This window comes from Xyrauchen texanus, chromosome 23, assembly GCF_025860055.1.
Source record: "Xyrauchen texanus isolate HMW12.3.18 chromosome 23, RBS_HiC_50CHRs, whole genome shotgun sequence".
NCBI classification, from domain to species: Eukaryota; Metazoa; Chordata; class Actinopteri; order Cypriniformes; family Catostomidae; genus Xyrauchen; species Xyrauchen texanus.
In genome coordinates, this window is record NC_068298.1 from 41,465,439 (window position 1) to 41,490,626 (window position 25,188).

General features: G+C 41.0%; 1 protein-coding gene across 1 annotated transcript in view; it reads right to left on the reverse strand.

Annotated features, from left to right (window-relative positions):
- The window catches only part of LOC127662987 (X-linked interleukin-1 receptor accessory protein-like 2), a 422,943-nt gene that overhangs the window by 397,113 nt on the left and 642 nt on the right, over window positions 1–25,188 (reverse strand). The gene's annotated exons all lie outside the window — the stretch shown is intronic.

The following is a 25,188-nucleotide window of genomic DNA, read 5'->3' on the forward strand; positions in this document are numbered from 1 at the left end:
CTAAATAAAATGGAACAATAAATAAGAACATACACATTTTTATGAAAATGAGATTGTCCAACAAACAGGGACATTTAAGCAGGATGTAACATGTACTTTCTATAAACTCTTTTGAAAAGGAAACTGGATAGAAAAGTGAGGTTCACTCAATCACGGTTGTTATTGTTGTTATTGTTGTTTTTTTTTTTTTAAATGACCAACTGGTATTTCCAAATCCTCTTTCTAAAAAGTTCTATCTTGTCCAGTGTGTGGATCATTTTCTGAAATCCCACTTTTCTACTTTTCTCTGTGCTGTTTCAGGTGCTGATATAAATTTGTCGTGTTGCCACATGATGTAGCAACTTTAATTTTGCAAATTTTGCACAGTACCTCTCTCTGCTCAGCATCGGTTATCTTAAAGCCAAAATATCGGCATATAACCAGAGATTTTCCTGGCACAAAATGAGGCGGAGGTGGTACCATACTGATCAAAAAAGTGACGTTAACAACACGTAAACACTGGCTTTGCATTAATTCACTCATAATGACCTGACAACTGAATATTAGTGTTCATTTTGTCAGCTGTTTTTTTATTTAGTGTTAATCCTGTGTCAAATGTCCTTTTTAGTTTGTAACATAATTACTCAACATTATCCTATTTTTATTTGTTTTTTTAGTCAAGTTTTAGTTGACAAAGTCTGGGCTTTTTAAATGTAGTTTTAGTCACTGAACACTGTAAACATTTTATCCATAAGAGTAGTATTGATAAGCATTTGTCAATCTAGTCTATCCAAAACCAATATATAAAAACACACATTTTATTGTTGTTGTCATTTTAGTGTTATTTTTCACACAAGATTGATCTTATCATGATGATCTCATGATGATGGCATTGTGAGCTGCAGACAACGGGGGTGTGAGACGAGCATCTCCGTGTTAGAGTGCGCATCAGCCGGCGGAACTTTAAATCTCTCCCAGTCTCGACTCCCGCTTAGATCGGGTCTGTTCCGCGACTGGTTGACTCTGACCGCACTGAGAATGACAGTTTTAGAGTTTGTGTTTATTTACAAGCTTTTTATTTGAAGCTTAATTAAGGATGAAATAAAGATATATCGCCAAGCTGTGATCTGTGTTTCTATCAGACACTCGAGAGGCAGTGCTCCTCTCGTCTCGCGTGTCATCATTATAGACTGGTCATCTTTTTATTAGCAGTGTAGAAAATGGGCAAACAGCTCTCAGAGAGAATGGGGTGTCACGTCCACACATGCACTTATTTATTTAATATAATCGCAGCATTTTGCCCTCATATAATCGCACAGGATGACATCGTGATTGCGATTGCGATATGATTAATCGTGCAGCACTAGTGGTAACCATGTTTTTTTCTTCTTTTTGGCAGTAACCAAGGTTTTGATACAATTAACCATGGTTTTACTACAGCACAGGGAGAGAGAGAGAGTGGTAAGGGTGCATACACCTGAGCCAAATTATGACTAACACCTGTCTCTAATTGCAGTGAGATTGGGGAGAGCAGCATAAAAGGACCACGCCAGCACCAGATAGAGAGGGAGAGACTGGGTCGAGAGCCTTACTGTGAAACGTCTAGGTTACGTATGTAACCTCCGTTCCCCGATGGAGGGAACGAGACCTTGTGTCAGAGAAGCGACACTAGGGGTCTCTCTTGAGCGGCGATATTCACCTCTGGACTATGAAAAAAGGCCAAAGAGAGTTGGCAACCAGTATTTGCATGCCCGGACATACGGGTATTTAAGCGGCGCAAATACGGGAGTTCATTCAGGATTTTTCTGAGGAGCCGGAAATGGTCCAGCCACAACAGTGGCTCGGCTCAGCGACGTGGCAGGGGAGACACAATGTCTCGTTCCCTCCATCGGGGAACGGAGGTTACAAACGTAAAGACGTTCCCCTTCTGTCACTCGCTCCACGTTGTGTCAGAGAAGCGACACTAGGGGTCCACTTATAAAAGTGCCATGCGCTGAGCCGTGTACGTGAACTGCTGATACAGGAGCGAGCAGGTATTCTTACGTGCAGGACGACCAACTGTATCAGGCTGCACGTACCCTTCCCCAATGCCCCATTTAAGCCATCAGGATTCCTTATCGTTACCCTGGAGGGGGGAACAAGGTGCTGGCCGCCAACCTGGGAACGGGCCAAGCCTGAGCCTGAGCCTGACGCAAGAAGGTCCCCCGGATTCCTTCCCGGATGTGCATGACGAGCTGAGCAAGCCCAGCTTCCTTGCTCCTCCGCTTTCGCTACCCTCGGTGGTAGAACGGTCCCAGACAGAGACAACCCAGTGGGCGAGTCTCTGCTTGGAGACAGCGTTCCCTTTCTGCTGTCCCCCAAAGCAGACAAAGAGCTGCTCAGAGCGTCTGGTGCTCTGTGTGCGGTCCAGATAAATACGTAAAGCACATACTGGACACAGCAGTGAAAGGGCTGGGTCTGCCTCCTCCCGGGGCAGCGCTTGCAGGTTCACCACCTGATCCCTGAAGGGCGTGGTAGGAACCTTGGGCACATAGCCCGGTCGCGGTCTTAGGATCACGAAAGCATCTGCCGGACCGAACTCCAGGCAAGCGTCGCTAACAGAGAACGCATGCAGGTCCCCGACCCTCTTGATGGAAGCGAGCACGATCAGCAGGGCAGTCTTGAGAGAGAGGGCCCTGAGTCCAGCTGAGTCAAGCGGCTCGAAAGGGGGTCTCTGGAGTCCCGTAAGGACGACTGAGAGATCCCAGGAGGGGAACAGGTTAGGCCGGGAGGGAGTTATCCTCCGGGCACCTTTTAGGAACCTGACGATTAAGTCGTGCTTACCAAGAGACTTGTAGTCTACCGTGTCGTGGTGGGCCGCGATAGCGGCGACATACACCTTGAGGGTGGAGGGGGGGCAGCCTCCTCTCCAGCCTCTCCTGAAGAAACACGAGCACTGACCTAACTGCGCACTTCTGCGGGTCTTCGGCTCGGGAAGAACACCAGTCCGCGAACAGACGCCACTTTAGAGCATAGAGATGCCTGGTAGAGGGGGCTCTGGCTTGATTGATTGTATCTATGACGGTCGGTGGTAGGCCGGCTAGATCTTCTGCATCCCGTCCAAGGGCCAGACGTGGAGGTTCCAGAGGTCTGGGTGCAGGTGCCAGAGCGTGCCCCGTCCCTGAGAAAGAAGGTCCTTCCTCAGGGGAATTCGCCAGGGAGGGGCTGTCGTGAGGAGCGTGAGGTCCGAAAACCAAGTCCGGGTGGGCCAGTAAGGGGCTACAAGAATGACTTGCTCCTCGTCCTCCCTGACCTTGCATAGCACCTGTGCAAGAAGGCTCACTGGGGGAAATGCGTACTTGCGCAGCCCCGCCGGGCCAGCTGTGTGCCAACGCGTCAGCCCTGAGGGGAGCCTTTGTCCGGGCATACCAGAGCAGGCAGTGGGAGGTTTCTTGGGAGGCAAACAGGTCTACCTGAGCCTTGCCGAACCGGTCCCAAATCAGCTGGACCGACTGGGGGTGGAGCCTCCACTCTCCGCCAGGCAAGCTTTGTCTTGACAGCGCGTCCGCTATCACATTGAGGTTGCTGGGGATGTGAGTGGCGCGCAGTGACTCCAGTCGCTGCTGACTCCAAAGGAGGAGACGACGGGCGAGCTGTGACATGTGGAGGGAGCGTACTCCACCTTGGTGGTTTATGTAGGCTACGACCGTGGTGCTGTCTGTCCTGACTAGGATGTGTTTGTTCCGAATTAACAGAAGAAACTTCTGCAGGGCCAGAAAAACAGCCAGCAGCTCTAGGCAGTTGATGTGCCAGCACAGCGGGCCTCGGTTCCACCGGCCTGCGGCTGCGCGCCCGTTGCACACGGCGCCCCAACCCAGTTTGGAGGCGTCGGTTGTGACCTGAACGCGTCAGGACACCTGCTGCAAGGGTACTCCTGCCCTTAGAAAGCAGAGGTCTGTCCAGGGTTTGAAGGTTTGGCGGCAGGCAGAGGTAACTTTTACGTTGTGCGTGCCGCGGCGCCATGCTCGTCTCGGGACTCGAGTCCGGAGCCAGTGCTGAAGTGGTCTCATATGCATCAACCCCAGCGGCGCGGCCGGCGCGGAGGATGCCATATGCCCCAGGAGCTGTTGGAAACGTTTTAGCGGGACTACGGCGCCTGGCTTGAAGGAAGCAAGGCATTTCAGCACTGACTGAGCACGCTCGTTGGAGAGACGTGCTGTCATTGGGACTGAGTCTAACTCCAGACCGAGAAAAGAGATGCTTTGGACCGGGGAGAGCTTGCTCTTTTCCCAGTTGACCTGAAGCCCCAAACTGCTGAGGTGGCTGAGCACCTGGTCTCTGTGTGCGCATAGTAACTCTCGGGAGTGGGCCAGTATGAGCCAGTCCCGAGGCTCTGGTGCTGAGAATAAACTCAAAGCACTTACCTTGCTCCGCTCATCCGGCAGGGGGTGGGTTCGTGACTGAGGAGGAGGTCTGATGTTGGCGTCCTCTAGACTCGTCTGAACTCGCCTGGGAGCCTTCTGGGTCCTCAAGGGGGTCCGTGAGACGATGGGTGTCCAACTTCTGCGGGGAGCTCAACGCTGGGGCTGAGAGCTGGGCCCACTCACTTGTTAGTTGAGGCGAAGCACCACTTTCTTTCTTTCTTGAAAGCCGCAGGAGGACGCCCTCGGCGAGCAGACAGGGCATGGCTCCTGGCGGCAGGTTTGCGGCAGGGCAGGATGCTTTTTTGGCTTGAAAATAGCCTTAACCTGTTTCTTCACCACTGAGGACTGCTGGGCGAAGTCGTCAAGTGGTGTCGCCGAATGGACGGAGCTGGGAGACGGGGGCGTTTGAGAAAGCGTGCTTTGTCTGCCTCCCGTACTGCCTGTCCATCGTTGCGTTTCTGGACCACGGAGTGGCCATCGCCTGTTTGAGTGCAGTTCCTGCAGCACGTCAAGAACAGGACCACCCAAGTGCAGATTTGAAGTGCCCTGGCCTGGTGGACTTGCAGGACGGGGCCATGGCGTGCAGGGGGGAGCGGTCTGGGACCGTTCTACCACCAAGGGTAGCGAAAGCGGAGGAGCAAGGAAGCTGGGCTTGCTCAGCTCGTCATGCACATCTGGGAAGGAATCCGGGGGGGGGTGCGGCTGCGAGCGGCGCACATGCCCGCGGAACCAATTAAGCCCGGGGAAGCATAGCGGACCTTCTTGCGTCAGGCTCAGACTGGGCGGAGACGGCGAAAGCGTCCCGTTATTCTCCCCAGATCATTCTCCATCGCCCGCGGCACCTGCCTCAATCCCGTAGGAAGGAGGCGAGGAGCGGCTGAAATGGCTCTCTCTCACTACAAGAGAAAGCAGAGATCGCAACGCTGCCGCGGTTATGTTCTCACACTGAAAACATAACCCATTGGAGAGAATGCTCATCCCGAGCTCGGACGGAAACAAGCAAGCGTGCCGGGGAGGCGGGGGGTTTCGAGGGGGTTCACCCGGCGAAACGGAGCCTGTCACTGTCCCCAGATCGTTTTCATCGCCCGCGGCGCCTGCCTCAATCCCGTAGGAAGGAGGCGAGGCATGGGGGGCGGCTGAAGCGGCTTTTTCTCACTACAAGAAAAAGCCTACGACTGCAATGCTGTCATGGCTATGTTCTCGTACTGAAAACATAGACCATTCATAAAAACGCTGCCTGCGTGTGATCGCAACCCAGGAATGCAAGGCAGTTTTTATGGCCGTAAGAGGTGGGGAGAATCAACGCATCCAGAAACTACACAGAGGCGGAAAATCGTCTTTAAAAAGACGCGTCCTGAGAAGGACGTTCAACGCCGCTGTGTTTTGCTCTTTAGAGTGAAATTCACTCTTTTAGAATAAATCTTTCGAGTTGTCTGCGCTGTCGAAGCGCCCAGGGGCAAGAATGCACAGCCGTGCACGAATGAGAAAGCCGCTGTTGTGCGCCGTCAGATCCAACAGCATGCAGAGCGTCAGAGGATTAAACAGGAACTTGGTGTGTAACTTGCAGCAGACTGCATGCACGACCATCGGCTCCGAAGAAATTTTCTGAATGAACTCCCGTATTTGCGCCGCTTAAATACCCGTATGTCCGGGGGCGAGACATGCGAATACTGGTTGCCAACTCTCATTGGCCTTTTTTCATAGTCCAGAGGTGAATATCGGCACTCAAGAGAGACCCCTAGTGTCGCTTCTCTGACACAACGTGGAGAGAGCGACAGAAGGGGAACTGATGTGACTACATGTTATTGTAAAGCTGTAAACCAGAGAAGTGGTTAATTAAAAGTTCTCTACCTGTGTTTTGAAGAAACCAGCTCCCGTTGTCCTTTGTTACAGCCATATAATAATATTGATGGTTAATTTTGTGGTTTTATATGTTGCTTACACCAACTAATTTAAAGGGTAAACAAAACAGCCTAATCATTTTCTGTGAGGCCCATAAATATAAAAATTATATAAATTTAAGTAATAATAAAGTTACTAATTTTATCCAAATAATTCGTAAAAAGGTCATTTATAATTGGTATTGGCCTAAAAGTACTTGGTATCAGACCGAAAAGAAAATAACTGGTATAACACATCCCTAAATGGTAGACTTACATGCCGATGCTGAAGTAAACGATCTACATGTCCCCCTCATTCAGACTGTTAGTTCGACCACATCCAGAAACTACACACAGACGGAAAGGCATCTTTAAAAAGACGCTTTCCATCAGTGCACACTCTTTTAGAGGAATATACTCTTTTAGTGTGGCTGTTAATGCACCCAAGGGTGTTCTCTGCACTTATCTGTGCGAGAGGGGGAGAACCCACTGCAATGCGCCATATTTCCAACAGCGTAAAACGCTCTTTTGAGGTGAATGGAAAAGCAGTGGAGTACATAGACACTGCTCGGCTCTGAAGAACAAATCTGAATGAGTGGTTGCAAGCCGGCTCCTTTTATACCCGTATTTCCAGGGGAGTGGTATGCCGATTCCACTTGCCGATTTCCATTGGCCTTTTCTCAAATATCAGAGGTGTTTGGGGCTCCCAAGTGCGACCCCTAATGTCACTACATCAACACAACGGCAGGTGCGTGACAGATAGGGAACCAGTCGAGAACCACTGACCTAGACTTATCTGTTAGACCTAGACCTATATGTTTATTAATGGCAAATATAAAGTGCCATCAATATACTATTAGTTTATTAGCGGCTTATATAAAGGATATCAGTCAGGACCGATGTTTTTTGGTGCTTCCAAATCAGTTAATAAAAAAACAAATTAAATAATAAAAAGACCCTTGATAAAGGTGTAATTTGTCATGTATCAAGAATATTTTGTTTATTAATTCTGTAGCATTTTTTAATGCCTGCTTGTGAATATGAATGCTCTGTTGTGCTACATTAACGGTTCCACATAAAAAAACTGAACTCCAACTGTGTCCCTAAATTTTTGACTGTGCTCCTAAGTAAAAATATTTGCATAGAGCCCTGTATAGTATCTTAGTTAAAGGGGTCATGGCGTGAATATTTATATTTTTTATTTCTTCCTTGAGGTTCACTTATAATATTAGTAAAGTTTTACTTTACTGCCATAGTGAAGTATTACATTAAATTTTTCTACCATGTGTTTAGCCCTGAACCGCTCCGTTTAATTAGTAGTATAGCTTTTAAGCAGGGGTCGGGAACCTGTGGCTCTTCCTTAAAAAATCAAGTCTCACCATTCACCAACATATGATCGTTTAGTTTCTAGAGATAATTTTCCTGCAGAAAGTGTGGGTGTGATTGCAAAGCTTGAACTCAATGACACTGTTTTGATTTCCTTCCTCCCGAATTTGTCATACAGTCTACTCATGGTGAACAAGGTTTGAAATGAACACCTGCCAAATGCAGATTTTTCATGAGCAGTGGCAGGTAATCTCCACTGTGGAGGGAGCGCTTCTTGGAGCGATATATGACAAGAAATTTGACACAAAGACACATGTTTGATGAAATGTGTGTGATTATATTTTGAAGAACAGATGAAAGAAAAGCCGCAGATGCATGTCTGATTTGATATGTGTGCGCAGTGAGCTCCGCTGTTCATGAGTGCAATGAAAGCACTTCTCCAAGACACGCACATGCATAGAGTTCTGGGCCTCGTTTCACAATAACTATTGATCTTAGCAGTTAAGAGCATTTTCTACATGCGATTTTATGAATGCTTGTTATATTTTATGTGTGGCCAGGGTGTGAAATAGCACCCGCCACCCTCCAAATGACATGAGGCTCAATCCAGTTCGCTAGCTCCTCGTCCCAATGCAGGTATTTCATGCACAAGTAATTTTGCTCATCTACCCACAACAGGCTGGTGACCTGTAAGACGTCTCGGAGTGACACGTGACAAGAAATGCTGTTAGTCACAAAGACACATGCTTGAAGAAACTTTATTATATTTTATTATATAAGAACATACAAAAGATTAGCCGTCATTGCTTGTGTCAGATTCACTGTTTGTTCAGAGTCTTGTGGAACACGCGCATGTAAAGGGTTATCACTCCTTTTCTCTGTTTCATTTGTCTGAACAATGTCATCTTTGAGGATGCTGCAAATGATCTCTGATCATCTCATGATGTGCTGAGAGTTTCACTTTATTTCCACAGAGCAGCTCTTAACGCATTGTGAACGCAACTCTGCATGTTCAGAAACACACAAATACACTCACCTAAAGGATTATTAGGAACACCTGTTCAATTTCTCATTAATGCAATTATCTAATCAACCAATCACATGGCAGTTGCTTCAATGCATTTAGGGGTGTGGTCCTGGTCAAGACAATCTCCTGAACTCCAAACTGAATGTCAGAATGGGAAAGAAAGGTGATTTAAGCAATTTTGAGCGTGGCATGGTTGTTGGTGCCAGACGGGCCGGTCTGAGTATTTCACAATCTGCTCAGTTACTGGGATTTTCACGCACAACCATTTCTAGGGTTTACAAAGAATAGTGTGAAAAGGAAAAACATCCAGTATGTGGCAGTCCTGTGGGCTGAAAATGCCTTGTTGATGCTAGAGGTCAGAGGAGAATGGGCCGACTGATTCAAGCTGATAGAAGAGCAACTTTGCCTGAAATAACCACTCGTTACAACCGAGGTATGCAGCAAAGCATTTGTGAAGCCACAACACACACAACCTTGAGGCGGATGGGCTACAACAGCAGAAGACCCTACCGGGTACCACTCATCTCCACTACAAATAGGAAAAAGACAATTTTGCAAGAGCTCACCAAAATTGGACAATTGGACTGGAAAAAAATTGCCTGGTCTGATGAGTCTCGATTTCTGTTGAGACATTCAGATGGTAGAGTCAGAATTTGGCGTAAACAGAATGAGAACATGGATCCATCATGCCTTGTTACCACTGTGCAGGCTGGTGGTGGTGGTGTAATGGTGTGGGGGATGTTTTCTTGGCACACTTTAGGCCCCTTAGTGCCAATTGGGCTTCGTTTAAATGCCACGGCCTACCTGAGCATTGTTTCTGACCATGTCCATCCCTTTATGGCCACCATGTACCCATCCTCTGATGGCTACTTCCAGCAGGATAATGCACCATGTCACAAAGCTCGAATCATTTCAAATTGGTTTCTTGAACATGACAATGAGTTCACTGTACTAAAATGGCCCCCACAGTCACCAGATCTCAACCCAATAGAGCATCTTTGGGATGTGGTGGAACGGGAGCTTCGTGCCCTGGATGTGCATCCCACAAATCTCCATCAACTGCAAGATGCTATCCTATCAATATGGGCCAACATTTCTAAAGAATGCTTTCAGCACCTTGTTGAATCAATGCCACGTAGAATTAAGGCAGTTCTGAAGGCGAAAGGGGGTCAAACACAGTATTAGTATGGTGTTCCTAATAATCCTTTAGGTGAGTGTATATTTGTATTAAACTAAGACGAAAGTGATTAAATCATCAAATAATACAAGACACCTAGAACCCCAATTGAGTTCTATCTTATTTTCTTAAGTCAGCATAGACTGTAATACCAAAGCACAATACAAACACATTCGATAAGAACACGCATTTGACAGCATTGTTTTGAAACACTTGGGAATTTCTTGGGCTTATTTATTATAAATATTATTATTATTATTGTAAGATTATATATGCAGAAGAATTCTAGAAAAATGATTTGAATCGAGGAAAAACCCAGCCTTTTAGTTTGGAATGTTTCAACATCATAAATTACAGGCCTTCAGCCGGAACCCCCACACAGAGTTAAACCAGGCTGTTCTGTGTAAGGTTATAAGAACCATCAGATTTGCACAATTCTAAGACATTTCATCTTAATCTTGCCTTGCTAGATAATGCTGAAAACCACTTTGAACTGTGGTAATGTTTGTACCTGACAAATTAATGATTATAGACTGATGGACCTCATTAAAATGTGTGTAGCGATGTGCAATCACCTATAATTGATAAATATCATCTTAAATTTTGTATTCATCTCATTTTACTAAGAATGGTAACTATAAGGCTTAACTTGATAAAATGTTTGTGTTGTATAACCCATGAATTAACCAGTATTATTTTGTAACAAGGGATTTTCATGTTTTGTTACCTACACGAATAACATCCATAAACAAATGTCATGTTTAGTATGTAAGCATTCGCTGGCATATGCAGAAACAACGAATATCATGTCTCTTGTACCATTCTCAAGATATAAAATTTAATGATTAAATATGCACTATTTTTGAGCAGGAGAGTTTTAAGACTCTGGAACAAAGGACCATAAATCGACTGTCGGAAAAGACAATCCAGTTGACCATGTGACTCTGAAAAGTCACTTCTGATAGGCGCAGGACACCTTTGGGGATGCGGCCAATTTCAGTTAAAATATTTCCAAACACGAAGAACACGCTCTCTTATCTCTTCATCCTTTCTTCTCTTATTAGATTTATGTTTAGAATATTAATAAAGTTTGTCTGAATTCAAAGACGATGTGACTGTGGTATATTTTGATGTATAATCTCATCCCTATTTCTAAAAGATTTCGCTTCAAAGCTGTACCTAAATATGTGTGATATTATTTTCAATAAGCCATGAGAATAATATCACTCCAATAAGTGAATTAATCATAATCATTGTAAATTGTATTGTGAGGGCCTAGAGAGCTGAAATATTCTTCTAAATATCTTAATTTGTGTTCTGCAGAAGAAAGAAAGTTATATACAGTAAATCATGAGAGAATTTTCATTTTTGGGTGAACTATCCCTTTATGCTGTTATGATTGGCTAACATCATTGAAAAGCAGACGCCCTACCACCATTACAAGTGTGGAACAGTATTTTACAAGAATGAAAGAATGAAAACCTGACAGCGATTTACGAAATCCCCTAAAGCACTCAGTCCAGGCAATCATTGATATGAACATACTGTATGTCCCAGTTTATGTGAAGCACACAATAAAATATTATTTATAATATTATAAATTATAAATATAATATTTAAATAACATCATCTCAAATCAATATTTCATGAGGCATTTTGTGTTTCATTGGTAAGTAACCATGTAATAAGCACAATCTGATTCCCCTTTGGAGTCATGATCATAATTTATTTTGTGATTAAAAACAGCTGATTATACAAGTGCTTACATATCAAACAAACACAGGCAGATGAAACATTAGAATTACACTTGTTACTCATCGGCATTACAGTAGTGTCCAATATTGTTGGCACAGCTCCATCTTTCAATACAAGTTTCTTTGCAAATCATGAATCATTGGTTCTCAAGAGAATTCATTGAATCCATTAATACAAATAATACAAATAATCCAAACTTTTTAATCCAAATTTTGTTTGAATTAGCCGCTCATTCCTTACATTGTGATCCTTCAGAAGGCTATGCAGAGATACAGTTTTTCCATAACCAGGAAGGAACACAACAATATCTGGGCCCTGACTTTACTGTTTTCGCTGGCTAAAAACTAGTTACAGTAGTACTGTGTTGCAGTATCCCAGCTGGGGGGTGTTTCCAGAACGAGTTGCAGGGTGGAAACAATAAATGCTCTTTTTGGGCTGGAGAGGATATTTTTAGCTCTGAAACTGACAGTATGTTTTTATAGCACAATGACCTCTTAAATGTCAAAATATCAAGACATGACCCCTTTAATGTTACATGCTCGGATTTCTGAGATGCGCACAATAAACAGACTGCTAAAATGGCATCCGATCTGAACTTGAAATTACACTGTGCGCATTTTCAATTTAAAGTTTACACTCCAGTAATATTGGCTTTACAGACTCATTATTGCATAGTAAATTTGGATATGTTTATTTAAAATATCGTTTTGTCCTTGTGCTTGTATTATTTGGTACAATTCCTTATTCGTTTTAAAGTCTTTATTCGTACCGTTCAGAATAAGATATTTGACTTTGGGCACATCCCTAACATCTGTTCATGAAGAATATTAGATTTGTTGTGTATTGCAATTCTGCCTTGCACTTTTAACACACTGTGTTTTGAGTATTCCAGGCATTGGCCAGCTCCTTCAACCCAGAATCTGAAATGACTTTGACATTTGACCAAAACCTCTCCAATTTGTTTATCCACCATAGCATTACCCACAACAAAACAATGCTTCACAAATGAAGTAATGACTGAGGTGACGATAATTTAGTATTAAGTACATTAAATGTTATATCAGCCAAAAGCAACTTTGATTTTTGATGAGAATGACAATGAGGCTGTGAGGGATAGACGTACAGTCTCTTCACTGGGCTGTACTGCAGTTTTAAGTATTTTTGGATTGTTCTGAGGACAAAACATTGATACATTGATACACAAAGAACTCCAGACAAAATGAATTGTGGAAAATCAGATGTGATCTAGGAGCTTTTTACAGCTTTATACTGTTTGTGCCATTGAAGAGATGGTACATCTATCCCTCACAACCTCACTGTCATTCCCATTAAAAATCAAGGACGGCACTAAGGTTTATTGTCTTTCTATTGTCTTGTCATTGGCCATAGCTGTTTGTAAATATTTTTTAACTCTATATATAAAATTTGCTGGTGATGCATTCTTCACAGAATGCATACAAAGATCACAAGACCGTAACAATGTATAAATAAATTGTATATTGTTTACAAGCAGCAGCGGTGTGCAGTATTTTTTTTCTTATTTATTTTCTTCCACACTAATAAAAGTGTAACAATACAGCCTGATAAACTTTGGCTGCTACAGTGCATTCATAAAGTATTCAGACTTCATTTTTAATTTTGTCACATTTTTGTTGGAGAATTATGCTAAAATATTTTATATAATTCTATTTATATTTTTCACATCAATCTACATTCCATACCCCATAATCATGAAGCAAAAAACAGATTTCTGATAAATGCAAATTTATTGAAAAGAAAAAAGTGAAAACACATTGACATAAGTATTCAGATGCTTTGCTATGACACTTGAAATTTAGCTCAGGTACATCTTATTTCTCTGGATCATCTTTGAGATGATTTTACACTTTAACTGGAGTCCACCTGTGGCAAATTCAATTGATTGGACATGATTTGGAAAGGCACACACCTGTCTATTAAAAGGTCTCACAGCTTAAAATGCATATCAGAGCAAAAACCAAGTCATGAGGTCAAAGGAACTGCCTGCAGAGATCAGAGACAGGATTGTGTTGAGGCCAGAGTTTCCGCTAGAAAAAAATGGTGCCGGTCAGAGGTTTCGTTTTACGGACATTTTGATGATATGCCGGTCAAATATATCGCCTCTTAATTAGTCAAGTTGAGGAAAACTGGAGGCAGTCTATGTAACTTAAAAAATGACATAATCAGGCCGTATAGAATGCAACATATTATTATTAGCTTAACTTTCAAATAGACGAGAAAAAAAACATGAACATCCGATTGGCGTCAATCAACGCCAATTGTTTTTTACTGTGGTTTCACACACATTCACTTTTTGAAACATTGAGGCATGGATGTACCTAATACAAATAAATAAAACATCTCCAGTTAACTAGCAGATCATTCATTTAGTCCGTTATTAAATAAGAGATCTAGCGCTAAAATCTGTTGTTTTTGAAATCAAGCTGAGCCTCGTGTCCGCTGCTATCAGTTGCATGGACGACGTGCTGCGCGAAGTTGCGCAATCTTCACTAGGACGCGCGTTTCAATCTATCGCCGTTGCGGAGACTCTCTATTAATTCCGGTGAAATCACAAAATAAAATGCACACAAACGTGTCCCTGCTTGATATAGACTATAACCATGCACTGATGAAAATAGGCTATTCAGTTTTGATGATAGAGAAAAAAAACTGCACGAATGCGCGGATTAGAAGCACTGATCTATCTATAATGAGATGTTCCTGATTCACCATCGTCTGGCCTCTGAAAAAAGCTTTTAAAGCTAGTCTGCCTGGGCCTGGCCATATTTGAAACGTCTCACTCAATCGTTCGTTGTTTAGGTCTATATCGCAGCCGTTTTAGGCGTGCGCTTTATTTGAAATGCAGCATGCGATGTTGTTTCATAACTTTCAAACGATAGAGCCTGTTCCTTTATAACATAGCAAGAGATCGGTGTATTTTTGCTTTATACATTTTAGGCTTATTCTCAAATTCAGATTGTGTTAGGGGGACGGGATTATTAGGCAATTTTATTCAGACAATTTGACCGGAGAGATTTAATTTTGTCGGACATTTAATTTTTTTACCGGCCAATGTCCGGTAATTACCGGACAACGGAAACCCTGGTTGAGGCACAGATCTGGGGAAGGCTACAAAAAATGTGATTGCATTGAAGGTTTCCAAGAGCACAGTGGCCTCTATAATTCTTAAATGGAAGAAGTTTGGAAGAACCAGAACTCTTCCTAGAGCTTGCCGTCTGACCAAACTGAGCAATCAGGGGAGAAGGGCCTTGGTAAGAGAGGTGACCATAAACCCGATGGAAGGAAACCAGGCATCGCTCATCACCTGCGCAATACTATCCCAACGGTGAAGCATGGTGGTGGTAGCATCATGCAGTGGGTTTTATTTTTTTCAGCAGCAGAGACTGGGGGACTGGTTAGGGTTGAGGAAAGCAAATGCAGAAAAACACAGAGATATCCTTAATGAAAACCTGGTCCAGAGCATTCAGGACCTCAGACTGTTCCAAAAGTTCACCTTCCAACAGAACAATGACCCTAAACACACAGCCAAGACAATGCAAGAGTGGCTTAGGCACAACTCTGTGAAGGTCCTTGAGTGGTCCAGACAGACCTGGGTTGAACCCATCGAACATCTCTGGAGACACATAGGTGTTAGCACAGAAGAGACTAGTTGAAGACCATCACGTCATAACTCACCGCCACTGTGATCCCATACGCTCTGAAAAAATAACTGAGCTTATCTCAGTGATGACAGCAAGACACATGATACCACACAGTTTTGTAGAGGGAAAAGGCTTCCAAAATTGACGGACTTCATCGAGCCTGAATACACAATACCAGGGCGGAAAATGATCAAGTCAAGGCTGAAGCTGGCGCATCAGAATATGCTCACGAATATGAAAGACACCATGGAGAAGATAGAGTATGTAGCAATAACAATGGTACAACAATATAGCCTATATTAATTAAGTTTTTCAAAAGCTGATTTTACGCTTATCCTTGATTGTTAACTTTAACAGAACAGCAGTCACCTGTTAATTGTTTTTGACATTAATGTTGACGTAATATGTTAATAATAGGCTATTGAATATCTGTTCTTATTTGTCCTGCACTGATCCAGTTGATTTTAATAAATATGCCTGTATTGGCTATCGCTGAGTGTATGCTTGTTTTTTTTTCCACAGCCTAAATGTTAAATGATCATAAAATATGGCAAACGCACCGCATATTTATGGCCTAATTTTGGTGGCATTAATTATGGGATTTGACTGTTTGATTCATATATTATTTCAAATGTATAAACACATATATATTTACATGTCAACTGATGTCTCATTACACCGCCACTATTGTATTTATCTGTATCTCTGTTTCTTTCTCCATTTTCTAGCAGGGTATAAAAGTGTAAATATATTTATGTATAACTATTTTTAAATATTTGGAGTTTTATTATGGTCATGCAGGTTGTTTTGTCCTTCAGACGGTGACATTTCAAATGCCCCCCTATGTAATTCATACAGGCACCGATACTGCATGGATGGCATCTAGTATTGTACTTTCTTGTAAGGGTATTCATAATAAAATGACATAAAATATTTATTAACATACTTACATGTAAATTCTACAAAATCCATAACTCTATAATTCCAAAATATATGTGGAACGGGTTATTCATTTTATGAATAGCATAGCACAGTTTCGTAGTGCATTACGTTTGTGCATTTGTCAAACCAAACAAAAGTAAAGTATGGAGTGCCACAGGGATCAGTTTTAGGGCCTCTGCTTTTCTCCATGTATATGCTTCCCCTGGGAGATATTATCAGGAATCGTGGAATACGTTTCCACTGCTATGCTGACGATACACAACTTTATATTTCTTCAAAACCTGATGAGATTTCACAATTCTCAAAATTAGCAGAGTGTATCAATGAAATAAAAGATTGGATGGCCAAAATTTCCTTCTACTCAATTCTGACAAAACAGAGGTTTTAATTATTGGACCAAAAAACTCTAAAAATAAGCCACTAAAATATAATTTGACTCTAGATGGATGTACTGTTACATCATCTTCAACAGCAAAGAACTTAGGTATTATATTTGATACCAATCTGTCCTTTGAAAATCAAGTTACAAATGTTTGTAGAACAGCATTCTTCCACCTAAGAAATATTGCTAAATTAAGGCATATGCTCTCGGTTGCTGATGCCGAAAAACTAATTCATGCGTTCATGACCTCAAGACTAGATTATTGTAATGCATTACTGGGAGGATGTCCAGCAAGATCAATAAATAAACTTCAATTGGTTCAAAATGCAGCAGCCAGAGTGCTGACGAGAACCAAGAAATATGATCATATTAGCCCCATTTTATCATCGTTACATTGGCTACCTGTTAAATTCTGTATTGATTTTAAAATTCTGTTAACTACGTACAAAGCTTTGAATGGTCTAGCTCCACAGTACTTAAGTGATCTTCTAACACGCTATATTCCAACACGTTCATTAAGATCGCAAAATTCTGGCCTATTAATAGTTCCTAGAATATCAAAATCCACTAAAGGAGGAAGGTCCTTTTCATATTTGGCTCCTAAACAATGGAATAGTCTCCCTAACACTGTTCGAGATGCAGACACACTCTCTCAGTTTAAGTCTAGACTAAAGACTCATCTATTTAGCCAGGCATACACCTAATTTATCCCACAATTAGGCTGCTTTAGTTGGGTCTGCCGGAACCAGAAACCAGAAACATTGAGCATGATCTCTAACTCTGCAATCAATTCAATGACATCTACACTTACATCTTTTTATTTGTTTCCCTGTCTCAACCTCGGGACTCCTATCCTGAGGTCACCAGAACCGGCTGGATCCAGCACCATTCCTGCTTCATGTTGGACTCCACCGCTACATGTCGCAGAATGATGATGACTAAATGCAGCCGGTGCCAGCCAAACATCACTTCAATCTATTATGATGGACTTCAGAGGATGAAATTATGCCAACTCCAACCTGCATCACCTCGGTCTATTTATGGACTACGATCCTGAAATGAAATGCTTAGACTAACAATTGCCAACAAAAGCCTTCATCAGCCAATTAACAAGGACAATTGCATCTATGTGAACTTCTGCAATTAATCAAGATGGACTTCAAAGACTTTGGTCATTAATCTTACAGTTCAAACACAATCTATGTTTAACATGATAGAATTCACAGCCCGCGGACGGGCCCTTAAATGTACAAAATAAAAGTATGCGATAAACAAAACTGCTGTGCGTTACATTGGTAAACATGCCACATATCTTTGGAAAGCTAAATTTCTTGATTTTCTATTGATATAAACCATTTTAAGATACAATCACAACAGCAGGTACAATCTATATCTTTGTCAGACCACCAACATATTAGGCCTGGGCGAAAAATCGATTCAATGAATTAATTCGAATTTTTTGTTGCGGGCGATTTAAAAAATAAGTAAATCGAGTTTTTGTGTAATGGCGCATTTTTGGCTCCCCGGAGCATCCGTAGCGTTAGTTTCACATAGCAGTATGGCAAGCGACAACAACAACATCATAGCACACACGAAACGGCAACAGCATACAGCAAGCGACAACATGGCTACCGGTGAGAGTGGGAAGTTTGTTCCCAAGAAACTTCATCCCAGAAATGGGGGTTACATTTGTCTTGCTTTTGATTAAATAAAAGCAAAATTTGCTTTAAGTTGTCTGCCGTTTGTCGTATTGATTTCCTTAATAAGTAGATGGGAAAATCGGGAAAAAATCGTAAATCGAATTAAAAAAAATAAAATCGGAGATTTTATTTTTAGGCCATATCGCCCAGCCCTACAACATATAAACAACCAATAACAAAATTTAGGCAACTCAACTATGAAACATCATAGTATTCCACTGATCCATAACTTCCCGACAAAAACGGTGTTGTTTCATTGTCAAATGTCCAAATGATCAAATCTAGTAAAATGTTTAGTCCAAATCACATTATTACATCAATAAATATCCACAGACTCTTGTTGCATCATTTCAAAGCACCTGGCAGCTGTACCTAATCTTTCACATATTATCGGTAATAACTTCAGTTCAGATGTAAACATTTCCTATATCCGGTATCAAAATGGAAGCACGCACTCTCTCCTTTCGATTGACACCTCATTTGACCCAATAGGAGTTTCCATGTCCTGTCCAAAGCCTTCAATACCCAACCACAGTCTGTGTCGAATGTAAGGGCATACCCACTTTCCTTTGTTTACTGATCAAACCAATTACATCGAAGAGTGGAAATGACTGACGCATCGTATAGCCAATGAAATTCTGAAAACAGTGATATGCAGCTTTAGTGGGAAGATTAGAGCACGGTTCTGTAATGTGTGTGCGCAAAATTGCCTTGCCATTACCCAGTTTTTTGTGCGTCTGTGCGTAAAAATATTGGAGAGCTGTTTTGGAACTGTTTACACATTTGGCGATTTAAATATGGTGAAACGGATGCGAAAAACAGGATTTTCACCCCAGGATGTGATATAAGAAGGCATTTACTGTGGAAATGATGAGTTTGGAGATGAAATTTCTGAAAACAATACAGATGATTCAGAGGCAGATGGAGAGATGAGACATGGCTCTGGACAAGTAAGTGTTTTCTTGTGTTTTATAACATATATACTGTATATTCCCCATAAATAAGCTTTAGTTTGAATAATGAATACACATTTTGTAATTACCCTTTGTCATGTGTTTCCTCAGTGAGTGTTTGAACCGTTTGTGCGTGTTTTTTGTATTTGTTTGTGCGTGTGTGAGTTCATTGAGTGTTTGAACCGTTTGTGCGTGTTTTTTGTATTTGTTTGTGCGTGTGTGAGGTTTTAGTTCATTGTTTGTTTCAGATCTATTGACATGCTATATAGATGTTTTGTATATTTACTGTAAATATGTATTTATATATATATATATATATAAATGGACGCGAAATATATATATAAATAAATCAATAAATATAAGTTGAAAATAAGAATATATGTTGTGTTTGAGAGTCTATTTGTTACAATGCGGGAAGGTGGGGGAGGGGTAGGCCCATCTATTTGTTACAATGCTGAATTCATGGGGGGAGGTGTAGGCCCATCTATTTGTTCCATAGTACATTGGCAAAGTATACAGTATTTACAGTAAATATACATACAATAATACATATTTACACAGTCGAAAAGAAAAACTATATATATATATATATATATAGAATACAGAAAAGATGGAAAAGTTGTGTCTAGCTTTGTAAATTACATTTATTTATTCTCACTGAATCAGATAGTGATTGGGAGCCGGATGCGGGCCACATAAAGTGGAGCAGCAGGACAGCACCTCATCAAGAGAGGAGGGCTTTCAGAGAGACCCTTGCTGAGGAGCTGGCAGAGTTGGGGTCTCACTCCACAGCCAGATCCGTATCTCCTGCTCCACGAAGAGCACATCACAGGCCGTTGCACATCACCAAATCTTGCACCGCTGGTCGTCTGAAGTGCAGGCAGTGTCATGCAAAGACACCAGTGAAGTACTCTTCCTGTGATGTGCCTTTGTGCTTTGTACCCAAATGTGACTGCTACAATGACTGGCATGTTGCTAGAAACATGTACAATTTTATAATGGTTTGTAAATACTTTGTGTAAAAATTCATGTAAATAGTTTGTTGTGTATTTTTTATATAAACAAATTGTCCACCATAGCACTCGTTTTGACTCTTTTATATGCACAACATTTAGTTTCAAGAAGGGAAAAGGCACTCTAATGTGTTTATGCATCAGTTACTCTGTGTCAGCAAAACTAATAGTGGATCTGGATATGGAATATGATAGCTCTAAGTGTCATCTTTCATTAGAGCCCAAAATTATGACGTTGAAGCGTTAAAAAGTAGTAGCTTTTTTGTCCTATGTTACCAAAGGGTCCTTTTGGAGTATCCAAAAGGCACTTTTGTAAAACGCCTGGGTGTACCCTTAGAAAAACATGTGTAAAATATTCATTTTTTATGGTATTGTTATAACATTTGAACTTGGACTAGGTAAGGCTTCATGCTGTGATCCCATTGTGTTCTCAAGCTAATAGCTACAAGTTACAGTCATCTGCAGGCATCTGTATGCAAAAAAAAAATTTCAGGCGGAAAAACAAACTTCTATTTCATTGTGTTCAAACTTCTATTACTCAAAATCAGTAGCACTTACAGTAATTCTGACTGCTGGGGAAAAAACTTCAGAGTGTCCCCTTTCAAATGTGACCAAAACCATGCATGTACTCCAAACGGTTCAAGAATAGCTTTAAATTTACTTTGGGTATGCCTTGATTAGGTGTTTTAGGCTAATTTTACAGGATTGGGAAGAGGTTAATCAATGACCCTTATCACTTAGTTTAATAATTTTAAACCATGATTTTACCTATACATAATTAATATTTACATTACATTCATAATGTTAGCCAGAGGGGAACTGGCCCCCACAGTGAGTCCGGTTTCTCCCAAGGTTATTTTTCTCCATTAATCTACATCTTATGGAGTTTTGTGTTCCTTGCCACAGTCGCCTACAGCTTGCTCACTGGGGTTATTAATACAATTATCATTTAATTATTTATAAACACTATTAAAATTCGTATTTTATCTAAATTACACAATGATGATTAATCAACTTTATAGACATTACAGTTCTTATCGTCTGTTAATGCTAATATTCTGTAAAGCTGCTTTGAAACGATGTGTGTTGTGAAAGGCGCTATACAAATAAAATTGACTTGACTTGACTTGACATTACAACGTTTCAATTTTCTTTTTCATTCATTCATGAATTTAGCTGTGACACTTTAGTTTGCAGCCTTTTGACCTTTTTTCCTATTCATATAATCTCACATTCATAAAGAGCTTCTAAATATTTATATGCCTCTCGCTAGTTCTTCAAACATTGCACAGGCCATTTAAATACTATGTAGCCTCCTCTTTTTCAGCCTATTTGATTATGGCCATACACTGATCGGATGAGCATCCATGAAAACTGGATTTGCACTAGTGAATCTTAATTATAAATGTCTGCTTAAAAATTTTTTCAAATGAATATCAGTCTTGGGTTACAACTATTGCAATGTACAAAACAATAATGTGTAAAAACACTGTAAAGTGTGGCGCTTGTGTGGCTTTTACACAAACAGCTAATTTTGTGATCCACAATAACTTCTATCCATTGCGAAGTCTGTTCCTGGCTAAAAAGAGTCTTCATTAATAACACCTACATTTCAATTATCATGTTGTGGAAGGCGAGTGGATCGCTGGTACACTGTGCAAGTGCATCTCTGATTTACACAACAATAAAATTCAGCTCGTTGAAACTCATTTCCACTTGGTTTTAGGTGCATGTTACAAGCCACAAAGAGCCCCATTCAAGGCAGCAGATTAGAATTTCTTCCATGGCGAACATGAGTGCACTCTTTTCCTTTAAGGGGCCAGGGGAGCTGATGGTGATAAATTGTGGTGGCAGAGGTGTAGCAGCATCCACGTGGGGATCGGCACCTTCATCTGTTCTCATTTAGCCAGAGATTTGCGGCACTCTTGCATAGAACAGGTGTGAAGATGATCTCCTGGAAAGGTGGAGGGTTAACTTCCTATACAGTGCTCACCCTCACTTTCTCACCAGTCTTGGGCTCTATATATGTGGTCCAGAACCATAGACACTTCTAGCACTCTTTGGCAGTAGATATTAGGCAGAGCAGAGCTTCTCTTTTCCTAACCAGGAAGGTGAATGATGATGTATACTGCCAAGTTTCAAAATGTAAATGTACAAATGTAAATTATAAAAACATTTAAAATCAAAAAAGTCATAAATGTAGTCAATACAATTCGTGTCCAATATTCCAAGTCTTCTGAAGCCATATAATAGCTTTTTTGAGGAACAGACCAAAACTGTGCATGGTCACCATTTTTAACATGCAATTATCCATAAGGTTTCATCAACGGTTGTTTGTTTTTTGTCAGGAGTCGAGATGCAGGAATAAAGAACATTCATTGCAATAGAATTTTCTCAAACACTACTCAAAATAGCTGCAAATAAATTGCACTGTGAGCAATGAGCCTTAAGAGTACAATACACAGATATTAAAATGATAAGATCTAGGGGGCCTGGGTAGCTCAATGATTAAAGACACTGACTACCACACCTGGAGTCACAAGCACAAATCCCGGATGCTAGGGAGGGTAGAGTCACATGGGGTAACCTCCTCGTGGTCGCTATAATGTGGTTCTCGCTCTCGGTGGGGCACCTAGTGAGTTATGCGTGGATGCCTCGGAGAATAGCTTGAACCCTCCACATGCGCTATGTCTCTGTGGTAAAGCACTCAACAAGCCATGTGATAAGTGCGAGGATTGCCGTCTCAGATGCGGAGGCAACTGAGATTCATCCTGCGCCACCAGGATTGAGGCGAGTCACTATGCCACCACGAGGACTTAGAGTGCATATAAAATCTCACATTAAAGTTAAACTGTCAATACCTGTATATGCACACTGCCCAGGCAGGTTCACATCCGTAAGGCAGCGAATGCCATTACTGTCATGGGTGTGGAGTTACACTGCTGCGGTTAAATAGCCTCTTTGTGCTGTTTTGATTTTTAAATGGTTTACCATCAAATGGCATTGTTCTTATCAAATTATTGTATGTAATTAAGCACACCAAAGAAAAAGGGAAAAAACACTGTCTTAATGTTTACAAAGCGCTGAAACTTTGCTTGGTGAAAAACAACCTAGAATCATGTTTAATGGTGTAAAAGTCACATTAAGTATTCTTTGCAATCTGAACTTCTTCAGAACCCAGCACAATGAATGAAACACAACGCAGGTGTTTTGAGATGCATTTATACAAATTTTAGTTCTTGTTAACTTAAACTTGTGGTGATCCTATGCAAGACGCTCTCAGAAAAAAACAGTAAAATTCAGCGCAACAGTCAACGACGTCCATCTATGTAAACAGTATATAGAAAAACAGAGCAGATGCTCACAAAAGCAGGAATAGCCCCCAATTCGCCCTATACTTGCAAAAATGAGCTGGGGTCAGGTTGAAGACCTTTCCCTTTATTTCACATGTAAAATAACCCAAAAGTGATTCTGGTATTCAAATAGTGGCGCATTAAATGGTTAACCGAATGTCAACTATCCAGCAATGGATCTTGCTTTTCACATGATCAATCATGATGTGACACGTTTAAAAACTGAGCCACAAATTTGAGCCATTAGATTTGAGAGTTATGAATATAGCTTTGAATATTTGGAGCTTTGCTGTATAAATCACCATCCACTTTCCAAGAGCAGCTCAAATACATTCTGCCTATTAAAATTTGGAACCAAATGAGGGTGAGTGAGAATTTTCATTTTGGGGTAAACTACTTATTTAACAAGGCTTGGTTTGCATCAAATGGCCAATCTGCTCAGACACTATTTCTGAATGTGTTTGAGTCAGGCATGAAATATTGAAATTCATATTCACTTTTCCAAACAACTCATGCATTGTAAAGTAAGGTGCATACTGCGGTCTGTTGTGAAATAACATTTGTCAACACTAGAAGGCACCTCATACAGGCATATTTCAAAAAGGTAAATGCATCGTTTATATACCCAAAGCTTTTGGGGGGTGAAATCCATGTGGACAGGATGATATGGAATTCTATAAGATAAAGACATTTTCTCTAATATGACAAAGAGAAACTTAAATACAAAGAAAGAAAGAAAGAAAGAAAGAAAGAAAGAAAGAAAGAAAGAATAAAGAAAGAATAAAGAAAGAAAGAAAGAAAGAAAGAAAGAAAGAAAGAAAAGAAAGAAAGAAAGATGTGTCTATCTGTGTGAAAAAGTGACCATGCAAGTGTGCAATCCATTTCTCTCATTACATCAATGTGATATACAAACTTTTGACGTTTAACATATATACCTATAGAAGTTACATTTAACACAAAACATTGGCATGGTTACTGTGGTGTTTCTACCAAAATACAATTATTACACCAGTTATTGTTCATGCTGAAAACAATAAATTGATCTGGGATGTCCTTCAGACAGTGAGAACCTTTCATAATCTTAGTCAAATTTAGGTAATTTATTTACTTTTTCATGTTGTCTGATATTAAGAGACCAATACCAAGGTATACATCACTGTAATACAGTCCTGTAGTATCCTATAGTCTACTCTAAAATGTTTTTTATTATTATTTATTTGATTTTATTTCATGTAACCTACAATGTGCTTTGTGTGGTTATATCTACTGAACGTGAACTGGTATTATTTAAGGTAAAATATGAACATATTCACTTTTTGCAATGTACACAAAATACCATAATTACCATTACTGCAGTGTTTAAGTTACATTAATTCATGTATAGTGTAAAATTAAATAAACGAATATGGGATTTCCTTCAGTGATAAAGCTTCCAGAATATTGATATCATGTCGTTTAATTTCGTTATTTTATTACAGTGGATGCTGACACGAAGAGACAAGCTTTATTGCAGCTAGTAATATATATACAGAACGAGTTAACGCTATTGCGAGAGAAACTATGGTTACCATGGTGAATTTCTATAAGTTCCCAACCGTCCCTTGTACCTATTTTTACT